This window comes from Pongo pygmaeus, chromosome 20 (genome assembly GCF_028885625.2).
Source record: "Pongo pygmaeus isolate AG05252 chromosome 20, NHGRI_mPonPyg2-v2.0_pri, whole genome shotgun sequence".
In the NCBI taxonomy this organism is placed as follows: domain Eukaryota; kingdom Metazoa; phylum Chordata; class Mammalia; order Primates; family Hominidae; genus Pongo; species Pongo pygmaeus.
The window spans coordinates 23,228,445-23,243,323 of record NC_072393.2 but is presented as its reverse complement, the minus strand read 5'-3'; the positions used below and the strand labels follow the sequence as shown (position 1 = coordinate 23,243,323).

The 14,879-nt window shown below is 40.9% G+C and overlaps 1 pseudogene; it reads left to right on the top strand.

Annotated features, from left to right (window-relative positions):
• Window positions 1-911: 911 nt before the first annotated feature.
• On the top strand, window positions 912-1,270 carry LOC129020623 (large ribosomal subunit protein eL34-like; annotated as a pseudogene).
• Window positions 1,271-14,879: the final 13,609 nt, after the last annotated feature.

The following is a 14,879-nucleotide window of genomic DNA, read 5'->3' as shown; positions in this document are numbered from 1 at the left end:
TTTTACTAAGCCTCTGAAATTTTAGTATACAACTTGCATTGCTTTAATGAATATATTATTCCTCCCATTTTGATTCTTCAGGATATGACACAATTCCCTGGTGAATCAAAACTGAGAAAAGAATAACTTATTTATTAAAGTAAGAGATATAGGAAAGATCCATTACCTTTAACCAATATCCCCATCCCCAGTCAATCATCATTCTATTCTCTGCTTCTATGAGTTAAATTTTTTATTTTTTTTCAAGATGGAGTTTTGCTCTGGTCGCCCAGGCTGGAGTGCAATGGGGTGATCTCAGCTCACGGCAACCTCCGCCTCCTGGGTTCAAGCTATTCGCCTGCCTCAGCCTCCCGAGTAGCTGGGATTACAGTCATGTGCCACCACGCCTGGCTAATTTTGTATTTTTAGAAGAGATGGGGTTTCTCCATGTTGGTCAGGCTGGTCTCAAACCCCCAACCTCAGGTGATCTGCCCGCCTTGGCCTCCCAAAGTGCTGGGATTACAGTCGTGAGCCACCATGCCCGGCCTTTTCTTGCGGGGGTGGGGGGAACGGGGGGAAGGAGTTTAGCTCTGTTGCCCAGGCTGGAGTGCAATTGAGTGATCTCCGCTCACCACAACCTCCGCCTCCCTGGTTCAAGGGATTCTCTTGCCTCAGCCTCCCAAGTAGCTGGAGCTACAGGCGCCCACCACCCCGCCCAGCTAATTTTTGTATTTTTAGTAGAGACAGGGTTTCACCATGTTGGCCAGACTGTTCTTGAACTCCTGACCTCAGACGATCCACCCACCTCACCCTCCCAAAGTGCTGGGATTACAGGTGAGCCACTGCGCCCGGCCAAATTAGAATTTTTTTCTACTTTACAGAGAAATGAGATCATGTGGCTCTTCCAGTGACGTTGTCTGTAGGCACTCAGAATGGTCCAGCGTTTGACATACTACGAACGTAGGCTTTCCTACAATACAGCGTCTAACAAAACTAGGCTGTCCCGAACCCCTGGTAATAGAGTTGTTTACCTTTATACCAAGAAGTTTGGGAAAGCACCAAGATCTGCAAGTGGCATGTGCCCAGGCAGACTTTGAGGGGTTCGTGCTGTAAGACCTAAAGTTCTTATGAAATTGTCAAAAAGAAAGAAACATGTCAGCAGGGCCTATGGTGGCTCCATGTGTGCTAAATATGTTCGTGGCAGGATCAAGCGTGCTTTCCTTATCGAGGAGCAGAAAATCGTTGTGAAAGTGTTGAAGGCACAAGTACAGAGTCAGAAAGCTAAATAAAATTGAAACTTTTTTGAGAAAAAAGAAACGAGATCATGTGGTATGTTTTTGTTTTCCTTTTTTCTTTGTGCCGGCTCTTTTTACTTAGCCTAATGTCCTCCAGATTCATCAATGTTGTTGCAAATAACAAGATTTCTTTATTTTTAAGGGCTGAATAGCAGTCCATTGTGTAAATACACGAAATTTTCTTCATCCATTCACCTGTTGATGGACACTTAGGTTGATTCTCTATCTTAGCTATTGTGAGTAACCTACTTCCTTCCCTCTCTTTCATTTGATTTTTATATCTTTTTTCTTTTTTACTTCTAAAAGTATTTTAATTTAAAATACAAATTATGACTGTTAAATATCTTCATGTTTCTGCCTTATGGATAATATTTTGGCTAATTTTAAAAATAAATTTTAAAAAAAGTTCTTGGGGGCCAGGCGCGGTAGCTCACGCCTGTAATCCAGCACTTTGGGAAGCGGAGGCGGGTGGATCACGAGGTCGGGAGATTGAGACCATCTTGGCTAACATGGTGAAACCCTGTCTCTACTAAAAATACAGAAAATTAGCCGGGCGTGATACCATGCGTCTATAGTCCCAGCTACTAGGGAGGCTGAAGCAGGAGAATCGCTTGAACCCGGGAGGTGGAGAATGCAGTGAGCAGAGATCACGCCACTGCACTCCAGCTTGGGCGGCAGAGTGAGACTCCATCTCAAAAAAAAAAAAAATTCTTGGATCAAGACCAGTACTTAATTATTAACATAATTTGAGACAAAATAGCAATAAAAATCAATATTGATTAGTGAAACAAAAATTATCTAGCCCCTGGTAATCATTTCCTCTCTCACCCAACATGAAAGCTGCATCTTTGTGTCATCTCTCCCAGTGTGAGATAGAAGTTTCTGATTAAATTGGCATAAAATTATGTAAGATTTTACTCTTAGGGTGTGAAAATTAAACTGCTCTATTAATAGAAAAGTTTACCTTTTGATAAGTATAATTTTACTCTATTCTATTTAAATTCTTCAGAAAATCCTGACAGAATGCACTTAAATTTTTTGAAAATTAAAAATGCTTAAACATTTTTTATACAAACTAAAACAAAATAATTTTAGAGTCTTAGAGAACATCTTTCAAATACTTTGTTACCTTCCTCTAGCTGTGTGCCCAGGATAAATTATTTTACATTTCTGAAGCTTCAATCTTCATTATTAATAAAAAGTACTATATCACTCAGGGCTGTTTTAATTAACACATGGTAGCTATAAGTATTTTTCACTGAAAGTCTTGTCTAAATATTATAGTAAATATTTAAGAATAAATTCATATTTCAAAGATATTATGTAAGTTGCTATATTTTGTCATGTTTAATGTATTTATCCTTTCTAGAAAATGCCAAAGTAAGAATTTTTTTATTTTCTTTGGAATAAAAGACTAAGGGTTTCTACATTGTGACTGCACTAATATTTGCATAGGGCTTTGACTGTTACTATTGAATTTAGGTTGAATTTCAGATCCACTGTTGTTTAGCTTGTGTGGTTTCTGGTTCATTTGGGGAACCAAATATATTAGACGTGAACTGTTTGGAGTAACTTGGCATCATTTCTGCTGTCCTTGTGCTATTACATCTGGGGCTTTAGAAATGACTAGGATTCAAATAAAGTTGGTTTGAAATCAAGCAATAGAAAATTCCCCAAAATACTGAGGGAAATAGCTACTGAATAATGCCTTTCAGTGAGATTTATACATGAAACAGAGTTTAATGAAATTCATGAAATTATTGAAAGTTTTCTAAATTTAGACACTGACTGCAAACAACATATTAGGCACTTGTAGTTTGTCTATAGCATCTGTAGCTTGGGGAAGCTGACATTAAAGAAAAGCATATTGCTACCGTAATAAGATTTGGAACAAAAACTTATGTGCTTGTAAACATTCCCCCTTAGTAATCCTTAGATACTTGTCATTCTGGCTCAATCTTTTTGGCGCAACTGTTTATGACTTCAGAGATTCTATCTCACCAATTTCAAGCCATGGTGTTTTCAGCTGTTAATGTTTACCTGTACGCAGTAAACTTCATAGTTACATCATATTGGAGTCCCCCAGGCAACCCCTGAGCCTCAGAGCTGACCATCCTACCTCATCCTTTTTGTTTCAAATGCTGTTATTGAGTCCCTTTCACTCCATATTTGAGCCGTAATGAGGCTTGCGTTTAAAGACACCAGAGGAATGGGTTGCCCATATATGTTGAGTTGAGAATCAGGATTCTCTTGAGTATAAAGACTTGACAGCCAGGCACGGTGGCTCACACCTATAATTCCAGGACTTTGGGAGGCTGAGGCAGGTGGATTAGGAGGTCAGGAGTTTGACACCAACCTGACCAACATGGTGAAACCCGTCTCTACTAAAAATACAAAAATTAGCTGGGCGTGGTTGTATGCACGTGTAGTCCCAGCTGCTCAGGAGGCTGAGGCAGAGGTTGCAGTGAGCCGAGATCACTGCCACTGCACTCCACCCTGGGCTACAGAGCGAGACTGTCTCAAAATAAATTAAAAATAAATAAGTAAATAAAAAGACTTTACATTTATTATTCATAGTACAAAGCAGTATTTTTTTTTTTTTTAATATGGGGTCTCATTCTGTCACCCAGGCTGGAGTGCAGTGGCGAGATCTTGGCTCATTGCAACCTCCACCTCCTGGGTTCAAGCAATTCTCCTGACTCAGCCTCCTGAGTAGCTGGGACTACAGGCACAAGCCACCACGCATGACTAATTTTTGCATTTTTAGTAGAGATGGGTTTCACTATGTTGGCCAGGCTGGTCTTGAACTCTTGACCTCATAATCTGCCCACCTCAGCCTCCCAAAGTGCTGGGATTACAGACATGAGTCACCATGCCCAGCTACAAAGCAGTGTTTTTAAGATGTGAACATGCTTTACTCAAATTAAATATAAATGATTTTATCAGTATTCCAACATAATGAAAATAATTGTATGAAGTTTACCAAATGTTCTGCTTCAGACTTTTTTGAAACAGAGATCAATATGTATGCAATGGTGGATGTTAGTTTTTTTTGGTGTCAGTTTTCATTTGTTTTCATTTTTAAAGATCTTTTCCTACTTTATGCTGATGTTTAGCTACACAAAGCTTACTAAAAGTTATACTTTGCCACACTTTTTACCAAAATTTCAAATACTTAAATATTGAAAGTGATATTCTTGATTACCATTTTTTATGTGATGTAGTCTGCATTTATTAGTACTACATTGCATTTTTTTTATGTGGTGCAAGGTTATACAAATGCCTTCCAGTTGATTTCTTAGGTTACAGTAGAATCTGTTTTCTTAGACAGTAACATGAGAATTCTTTGTATACTACCTTTGGAGGTACTAAAAGCAACTGGTTAAATGTACTGAAATCTGTCCTTATTAATGGAAATTTAATTCAAAGACTATGCAGAGAAAAGTCTTGCAGGCACCCTGAAAATAAATTGGAATTTGGCACCTGACACTGATTCACAGGTTGAGCAGATTAGAGTAGACCTAAGTCCCTTTAAACAACATTAAAGACTTTTTTTTTTTTTTGAGACAGAGTCTTACTCTGTCGCCCAGCCTGGAGTCCAGTGGCACAATCTCAGCTCACCACAGCCTCCACCTCCTGAGTTCAAGCAATTCTTGTGCCTCAGACTCTTGAGTAGCTGGGATTACAGGTGCATGCTACCATGCCTGGCTAAATTTTTGTATTTTTAGTAGAGTCAGGGTTCCACCATGCTGGCCAGGCTGGTCTTGAACTCCTGATCTCAAGTGATCCGCCTGCCTTGGCCTCCCAAAGTGCTGGGATTACAGGCAGGAGCCACCAGGCTCGGCCCAAAATTTTTAAATTAAAAATATCTTCAGCAATTTAATATGCCTGAGATTTGAAAGAAAATTTGTTTAATCATCATTAATTGATATTAGGTTAAACTAGAACATTTTGAACATACTGTACAAAAAATTAAATAAAATTAATCAACTTTCCCCAGACTTAATCTGATTAAAATGGGACATCTGGGTATTTAAAAACACCAAATTAGGCCAGGCACTGTGGCTCATGCCTGTAATCCCAGCACTTTGGGAGGCCAAGGCAGGCAGATCACGAGGTCGGGAGATTGAGACCAGCCTGGCTAACACGGTGAAACCCCATCCCTACTAAAAAAATACAAAAAAATAAGCTGGGTGTGGTGGCGGGCACCTGTAGTCCCAGCTACTCAGGAGGCTGAGGCAGGAGAATGGTGTGAACCTGGTAGACAGAGCTTGCAGTGAGCCGAGATCAAGCCACTGCACTCCCGCCTGGGTGACAAGAGTGAGACTCCATCTCAAAAGCAAAACAAAATAAAACAAACAAAAAAACACACCAAATTAGCGATGAGAAATATTTATTTTTAACAGATTTTTTATCTTATGTATATGTCAACACTAAATCAAACCTAATACTAATATATTTGAGGGGTTTTTTTGAGATAGAGTCTCACTCTGTTGCCCAGGCTGGAGTGCAGTGGTGCAGTCTTGGCTCACTGAAACATCCGCTTCCCAGGTTCAAGCAATTCTCCTGCCTCAGCCTCCTGAGTAGCTGGGATTACAGGTGCCTGTCACCATGCCTAGCTAATTTTTTGTATTTTCAGAAGAGATGGGGTTTCACCATGTTGGCCAGGCTGGTCTCAAACTCTTGACTTCATGATCCGTCTGTCTCAGCCTCCCAAAGTGCTGGGATTATAGGTGTGAGCCACTGCATCCAGCCAGATTTGATTTTTTAAATGTTTGTGAATGTCTATCACTGAAGTGAAAAACAAAATTATTTAAATCTACTTTCTAAATAATTTTGATTAAAGTCTTCTGTATTTTAATTGAGTGCCAGTATTCATATAGTATGCCAAACCACCCATTTCTTTACTATTTTGCCATTTTATAAAATAAGCCTGAGCTTGTGGAGACATTTTTAAAGGAAACAATTTTTTCTACAAAAAGATTTAGACATCAAAAATAGATATATTAGTTTCACATTATATTCATGGTTTGCTGAATGCTACAGTAATTTCTAAAGTTTGTTTGTGTTCACCAATCTTAGATTTTCTAAAACAGAATGAAGGGTTTTGTTTATGTTACATTTAATATACAAAGTCCAAAATACATCCAGACAGACAAAAAGTGTGGCTGCCTCTTTAAAGAACAAATGTTTTAGCACGCTACAATGTTCTGTGCATGTACAGATGGAAAACCAAACTTCAAAGTTTTAAAATCATAAACAGGAGCATTATTTGTGAGTCTGAGCCTTAAATATGTATAACACATACAGTTTACTCTTCTTAATTTAAAATATACTGTACTTTGGACAATTCAAGTACTGTAAGACTATTGAAAACTTCCTAAATCATACAAGTGTCAACTGAATTTTCAAAATTATAAGAACTTTCAAAAAGTAAATGAAACCATGACAGTTTAGTTTTAAAAAATGACTTTTGGCTGGGCATGGTGGCTCATGCCTGTAATCCCAGCACTTTGGGAGGCCAAGGCAGGTGGATCACGAGGTCAGGAGATCAAGACCATCCTGGCTAACATGGTGAAACTCCGTCTCTACTAAAAATACAAAAAAATTAGCTGGACGTGGTGGCAGGTGCCTGTAATCCCAGCTACTCAGGAGGCTGAGGCAGGAGAATGGCATGAACCCAGGAGTCGGAGCTTGCAGTGAGCTGAGATTGTGCCACTGTGCTCTAGCCTGGGTGACTGAGACTCCATCTCAAAAAAAAAAAAATGACTTTATTTGCCCTTGTGATAAGAACCACCTTTATTCATTTTGGAACAAACAGGAAATGATGTGGTTGTAGCTTACTGGGTGGTGACTGTGATGGTATTTACTGTCCTCGGGATGGTGGGATCCAGTGGACCAGAACTGTCAGCACCTTGCCATGTTCACTGCTGTCCTTTCTCACTGTAACTAAGATTCATTTCCCAGACTTCTTCATCAACTCCATTTCCATTGTGGCATGAATGGTTTTGCACTGCTTTAGCATCTGGCTTTGGTTTTAAGGGAGGAGAGCAGCCCTCATATTGTCTTAGGCACAATTTCTGCCTCTAAAGATAAATGAAGAAGTAAATACTGAAAGGAAGAAATGAAATCCACAGGCAGACAGCCCGGTGCTGCACCCTGGGCCTGGTAGTTAAAGATTGACCCCGACCTAACCAATTATGTTATCTATAGATTCCAGACATTGTATGGAAAAGCACTGTGAAAATCCCTGTCCTGTTCTGTTGTTCTGATTACCAGTGCATGCAGCCCTCAGTCACGTACCCCCTGCTTGCTCAATCGATCATGACCCTCTCACATGGACCCCCTTAGAGCTGTAAGCCCTTAAAAGGGACAGTGATTGCTCACTTGGGGAGCTCAGTTTTTGGAGACGTGAGTCTGCCAATGCTCCCAGCTGAATAAAGCCCTTTCCTTCCACAACTCAGTGTCTGAGGGGTTCTTGTCTGTGGCTCATCCTGCTACATTTCTTGATTCTCTGACTAGGAAGTGAGGTGATTGGTGGACAGTCGAGGCAGCCCCCTAGGTGACTTAGGCCTGCCCTGTGGAGCATCCCTGTGGGGGACTCCGATTAGCCTGAGTGATGCAGATCCAAAGAGTGCTTCCAGGTAAGCAATTGCCCTGGTGGGATGCCTTACCAGAGCAGCGTGTGGCAGGCCCCCATGGAGGATCAACACAGTGGCTGAACACCAGGAAGGAACTGGCACTTGGAGTCTGGACATATGAAACTTGGTAAGACTGGTCTTTGGAACTTGCCCACTCCATTTGAGTGGAAGTGTGGCCTGATCACCCACGGCGTGCCTGTACTGGCACTTTGGTGTTTGTTTTTGACTTGACTTGGATTGCTTGATACTTTGGTTTTGGTTTTGACCTGGCTTGGATTTCTTGATAGTCTGATTTTGGTTTTGATTCTGGTTTGGTGTAAACTATAAAAGTGTGTGTGTGCTCTTTTTACCTGTTCTTTGTTTTGTGGTGTGCGTGTGGTGTGAGCAGGTGTTTTGTCTTGAGGAAGCATGGATCAGGCCAAAGTAAGCCCACCCCACTAGGAACTATGTTGAAGAATTTCAAGAAAGGATTTAAGGGAGACTATGGAATACTAGGACAGCAGGAAAACTTAAAACTTTGTGTAAGATAGACTGGCCAGCATTAGAGGTGGGTTGGCCATCAGAAGGAAGCCTTCACAGGTCCCTTGCTTCAAAGGTATGGCACAAGGTAACCTGTAAGCCAGTCACCCAGACCAGTTCCCGTACATAGACACTTAGTTACAGCTGGTTTTAGACTCCCCCTACCCCTCAACAGTGGTTGAGAGAACAGCAGCATAAGTGGCTGGCAGAGGCAAGGAAAGACCAGCAGAGAGACAGAGAGAGAAAAGAGACAGAGTGGAAAAGAGGCAAAGAGAGAGAGGAAGAGACAGAGAGACAAAGACGGAGTCAAGGAGAGAGAGAGAGAGAAAAAGAGAGAGACAGAGAGAGAGGAAGAGACGGAGGCAAAAGGAAAGTCAAAGAGAGAGAGAAAGAAAGTCAAAGAGAGAAAGAAAGAGAGAGATATACAATAGTTAAGAAAAAAAACAACAGTGTATTCCAGGATAAATTTAAAACCTATAATTGATAATTGAAGGTCTTCTTCGTGACCCTACAACACCCCAATACCACCGTGCTGTAAGTGTAAACAAGGGTGTAGCCTGAAATCACTGAGGCCACTGACAAGCTGTAGCCTTCCTATCAAAAATCCTTAACCTAGTAATCTGCGGATGGCCCAAATGCATTCAATCTATAGTGGCAACTGCTTTGCTAACAGAAGAAAGTAGAAAAATAACTTTTAGAGGAAACCTTATTGTGAGAACACCTCACCAGTTCAGAAGCATCCTAAGGGGAAAAAAAAGCAAAAAGATAGCTTACTAACTTAAAAATCTTAAAGTATAGGGCTATTCTGTTAAAAAAAAAATGACAACATTAACCACTGAAAATCCCCTAACGGGAGACCTAATCTTAATTACCATACAAAGCTCCGACCAGACCTAGGAGGAACTCCCTTCAGGACAGGATGATAGATGGTTCCTCCCAGGTAATTAAAAAAAAAGCCATCTATACCAATTCTAAGTTAATTTGGACTAAACAAGGTCTTATTAATAGCAAAGGATAATGGAAATCCCAAACTTACAAGGTTTTCAACAAAAGTAAAATTTGCTAAAAGTTAACAGTGTAACATGTGTTATAGCAACTTCTAATCTTGTGGCCTTAGACAGTCTAGTCCACAGACATAAAGGAAGTTCACTGTGGAAAAGAATGGTTATCTTCAAAAAAAAAAAAAAAAAAAAAAAGGAAAAAAATGGGGGCAGAATTTATGTAAAAAGAATGTTATATTGTAAATTCTTGTCCTGAAATAAATGAACTGGTTGTTTAAAGAAAGAAATGTTTGTAATAAGTCAGAAAGTTGAGGCATGTCAAAGAATTGTCTGCAAAAGTTGTGAAAAAAAAGTTATAAAAAAAGAATTTATGCAAGAAATGTATAATTTAAAAGTAACTAGGCCTCCTGAATGTAAAACTATTGAAAAAAACAGTGTATGTGCAAGGTGTATAAGGAAAGTAAAATATACCTCTGGTAAAAGGATTATAAGGAGGCATAAGAATGTGGATTTTTACCTATATGAAAAGGTTAAAAAATTTGTTTTGAAGGTTTAAGCGAGTTTTAAAATGTTAATTGTAAAGGAAATTCTGTGTGTAAACATGTTGGCTAAAGTTAAAGGGGTATCATCCAGTTTTTCTGTGAACTGAACATTAAAATAAAAACACAACAGGTTTTTCTTAAAGCACTCACCTGCTTTTTAACAAAAATTATAAAAGGCTATAAAAATCTTACTTATGGTCAGAAATTAAAAATTGGATAAATATGTCTACAAAGTGTTATTAAAACTAAGTTTAACATTAATAACACACTAATATAAAGGTGAAATTTAGCTTATCTGGTGTAAAAATCATACAGGAAGCATTGTCAAATATAAAATGGTGTTTGGCTTTCTTTGGTCTAAAAACTAATAAAAATAGGTGCTAAAGGAAATTTCTCAGTAAAAGGCACCAAGGACTATAAAGTTCACTGCTTATGTCCTCACATTTAAAACAAAAGGTCAATTTCTTAAAAATCAAATACTTGGTTTAGCACATGTACCACCCCAAGAATTTCTGGTAAACCAGCACCAGCCTGAAGATCACGTTCTCATCAAAGGGTGGAAACAAGAAAAACTCGAGCCAGCCTGGGAAGGGCCCTACCTTGTGCTGCTAACCACTGAGACTGTTGCTCATACAGCAAAAAGGGGATGGACTCATCACACCCAAGTCAAGAAAGCGCCAACCCCTCCAGAGTTGTGGGCCATAGTCCCAGGGGAAAACCCTACCAAACTAAAGCTAAGAAAAATTTAACTGTCTCTCACCTGTCCTATTACTCTTTCTTCTTTCATTTCTCTATTGCTGACCATCTAGTTATCAACATAACCAAGTCAATTTTGCCTCAAACTGTTGTACTTAATGCTTGCCTTGTTATACCCTGTGGGGACTTGCCAAATCAAAGACAGCTCTCTACTTCAGAAAAGTATCTCTGTCCCTCCTGACTCTCCTCAGACTGGGCATTAGTAAATTAGGACCATTTAATCCAAGGAGATTTCGATAAAGACCCCAGTGTCAACCAGGATTCTTGCCCCCCAGTGTAGAGCTTTTATGCCGTAGTTGGTCCAACATTCTGTGGACCACTAAAGAGCAAGGATGGACTGCCCCAACTGTTTTTGTAATTTCCTAAAATCATACATTCATTTTACTAGGGGATCATAGAAGTTAAAAACCTAAAACAAACTTTGGCAATTAAGACAGGATACCAAGATGTAAATGCCTAGTTGCAGTGGATCAAATAATCCGTCCAGACATTAAACAAAAGCAATTGTTATGCTTCTGCGCACAGCAGGCCAGAGGCCCAGATTGTCCCCTTTCCACTAGGGTGGTCCTCCAGTCAAGTGGGCCTGGGTTGCATAGTAGCTCTTTTCCAAGATTCTACAGCCTAGGATAACAAGTCGTGCCAAGCTCTCTTTCTGCTATATCCTGAAATCCGGCACCCTGTGGGTCAGCCCCCGAGGGCCATCCAGCCTCCATTTCCCAACACTAAGTTCACTTTATGTCTCTCATGACAGGGGGAAACTTAGCATTCCTTGGAGGCCTGAAGGGATGCAGTGAGCTTAAGAATTTTCAAGAGCTGGGCCAGGAGCAGTGGCTCACGCCTGTAATCCCAGCACTTTGGGAGGCCAAGGTAGACGGATCACAAGGTCAGGAGTTCGAGACCAGCCTGGCCAACATGTTGAAACCCCGTCTCTACTAAAAATACAAAAATTAGCTGGGCGTGGTGGTAGGTGCCTGTAGTCCTAGCTACTCAGGAGGCTGAGGCAGGAGAATAGCTTGGATCCAGGAGGCAGAGGTTGCAGTGAGCTGAGATTGCACCACTGCACTCCAGCCTGGGCAACAGAGTGAGACTGTATGTCAAAAAAAGAAAAAAAAAAGGAATTTTCATGAGCTTATCAATCATTCAGCCCTTGTTCATCCTGGCATGAATGTGTGGTGGTATTGTGGTGGACCTTTACTGGGCACTCTGCCAAATAACTGGAGTGGCACTTGTGCTTTAGTCCAATTGGCTATCCCTTTCACCCTGGCATTTCATCAACCAGAGGGAGGAAAAATAAGACATCATAAATTGAGAGAAGTCCCTTATGGGTCTTCTGATGCTCACATCTATTTAGACACAATTGGAGTCCCACAGGGAATACCAGGTCAATTTAAAGCCCGAAATCAAATAGCTGCAGGATTTGAGTGAATATTTTGGTGGGTGACAGTGAATAAAAATGTAGATTGGATAAACTACATCTATTACAACCAACAGCAATGAGCTTTTCATGAGTTAAAAAGAAAAACTCATGTCAGCCCCAGCCCTGGGACTACCAGACCTGACAAAACCTTTTACACTATATGTGTCAGAGAGAGAAAAAAAATGGCAGTTAGAGTTCTGGCCCAGACTGGCCCTGGCCCTGGCAGGTGGCCTACATTTCTAAACAACTAGATGGGGTTTCTTAGGGTTGGCACCCATGTTTGAGGGCCTTGGCAACAACAGCCCTGCTAGCACAAGAAGTGGATAAGCTAACTCTTAGGCAAAACCTAAACATAAAGGCCCTCCATGCTGTAGTGACTTTAATAAATACCAAAGGACATCATTGGCTAACAAATGCTAGACTAACTAAATACCAAAGTTTGCTCTGTGAAAATTCCTGCATAACCATTGAAGATTGCAACACCCTGAACCCTGCCACCTTGCTCCTGGTATCAGAGAGCCCAGTTGAACATAACTGTGTAGAGGTGTTGGACTCAGTTTATTCTAGCAGGCCTAACCTCCTAGACCATCCTTGAACATCAGTAGACTGGGAGCTGTACGTGGATGGGAGCAGCTTCACCAACCCTTGCAAAGTGATTCAGAAGATGACAAGCCCTGCTCCAGTCACACCCAGAAGCTGACTGGTCCCTGCATGGCCGAAGCATGAGGAAACTCATCATGGGACTCATTTTCCTTAAAATTTGGACTTCTACAAGACTTCAACTGACCTTCCTCAGGCTGATGGCTGATCCCTATATATACATCAAGTCACTGAGGTGGGACAAAACGTTGCTACAGTCCTATTATTTTATGGTTATTATAAGTGTACCAGGACTCTAAAAGGAACTTACTTGTATAATGCTATACAGGGTATGTAGCCCATGAAGTGACCAGCCTGATGTGTGCTATAACCCATCTGAGCCCCCTATAACTACCGTTTTTAAAATAAGATTAAAGACTGGCAACTTCTGGGTTCTGAAAAACCTCAATTATTAGACAATACTGTATAGCACAGGTGAGGAAGGACTTCACCCTTCCTGTGGGAAGACTCAGCTGCCTTGGGCAAAAACTGTATACTACAAAAGCAGCCACCTGGTGGAGTTCAAACCACACTGAAGGAAATCCATTTAGTAAATTTCCAAAGTTGTAAACCGTGTGGACCCACCCAGAGTCCTATCGGGATTGGACAGCCCCCACTGGGTTATACCGGATATGTGGGCATACAGCTTATGCCAAGTTACCTGACCAATGGTCAGGTAGTTGTGTTATTGGCACCACTAAACCATCCTTTTTCCTACTGCCCATAAAAACAGGCAAGCTCCTAGGCTGCCATGTCTATGCTTCCCGAGAAAAGAGAAGGATAGCTATAGGTGACTGGAAAGATGAGGAGTGGCTCCCTGAAAGAATCATACAGTACTATGGGCCTGCCACTTGGGTACAAGATGGCTCATAGGGATACTGAACCCCCATTTATATGCTCCACCAAATTACACAGTTACAAGGTGTCTTAGAAATAATCACTAATAAAACTGGCAGAGCTTTAACTGTTTTAGTCCTGCAAGAAATCCAGATGAGAAATGCTATCTATAAAAATAGACTAGCCCTAGACTACTTGCTAGCAGCTGAAGGAGGGATCTGTGGAAATTTTAACATGATGAATTGCTGTCTGCACATAGATGACAAAGGGCAAATAGTTGAAGATATAATTAAAGATATAACAAAGCTGGCACATGTTCCCTTGCAGCTGTGGCATGGGTTTAATCCTAGGTCCATGTTTGGAAAATGGTTTCCAGCACTAGGAGGATTTAAAACTACTATAATAGGAATTATAATAGTAATAGAAACCTGCTTGTTGCTTCCCTGTGTGCTGCCTTTGCTCCTTCAAGTAATGAGAAGTTTTGTTACTACCTTAGAGCATCAAAATACTTCAGCACAGGTGTACTATATGAATCACTATCAATCTGTCTTGCAAGAAGACATGGGTAGTAAGGATGAAAGTGAGAACTCCCACTAATGAGTGAGGTCCTCAAAGTGGGGGAATAAGGGAGGAGACCACCCCTCATATTGTCTTATGCCCAATTTCTGCCTCCAAAGAAAGAAGAAGTAAAAACTAAAAGGCAGAAATGAAACCCACAGACAGCCTGGCACCATGCCCTGGGCCTGGTAGTTAAAGGTCGACCCCTGACCTAACCAATTATGTTATCTATAGATTCAAGACATTGTATGGAAAAACATTGTGAAAATCCCTGTTCTGTTCTGTTCTGTTCTGATTACCGGTGCATGCAGCCCCCAGTCAGATACCCCCTGCTTGCTCAGTCGATCACGACCCTCTCATATGGACCCCCTTAGAGTTGTAAGCCCTTAAAAGGGACAGTAATTGCTCACTCAGGAGCTCTGTTTTTGGAGACGTAAGTCTGCCGATGCTCCCAGCTGAATAAAATCCTTTCCTTCCACAACTCAGTGTCTGAGGGGTTCTTGTCTGTGGCTTGTCCTGCTACAGTTTCTGCTAATTTTTTTGACTTTGATTTTTCTTGTCCATCTCTGACGCTTGCTTTGCTACTCCACTTTGAGGATTTCAGGAAGCTTCACCCTCAGCCACTCCAACAGTCCATCCATTTGGCTCAAGCTCTAGGCAGTTTCTCCTGGTTCTTCTGTTCCTGGCATCTAAGA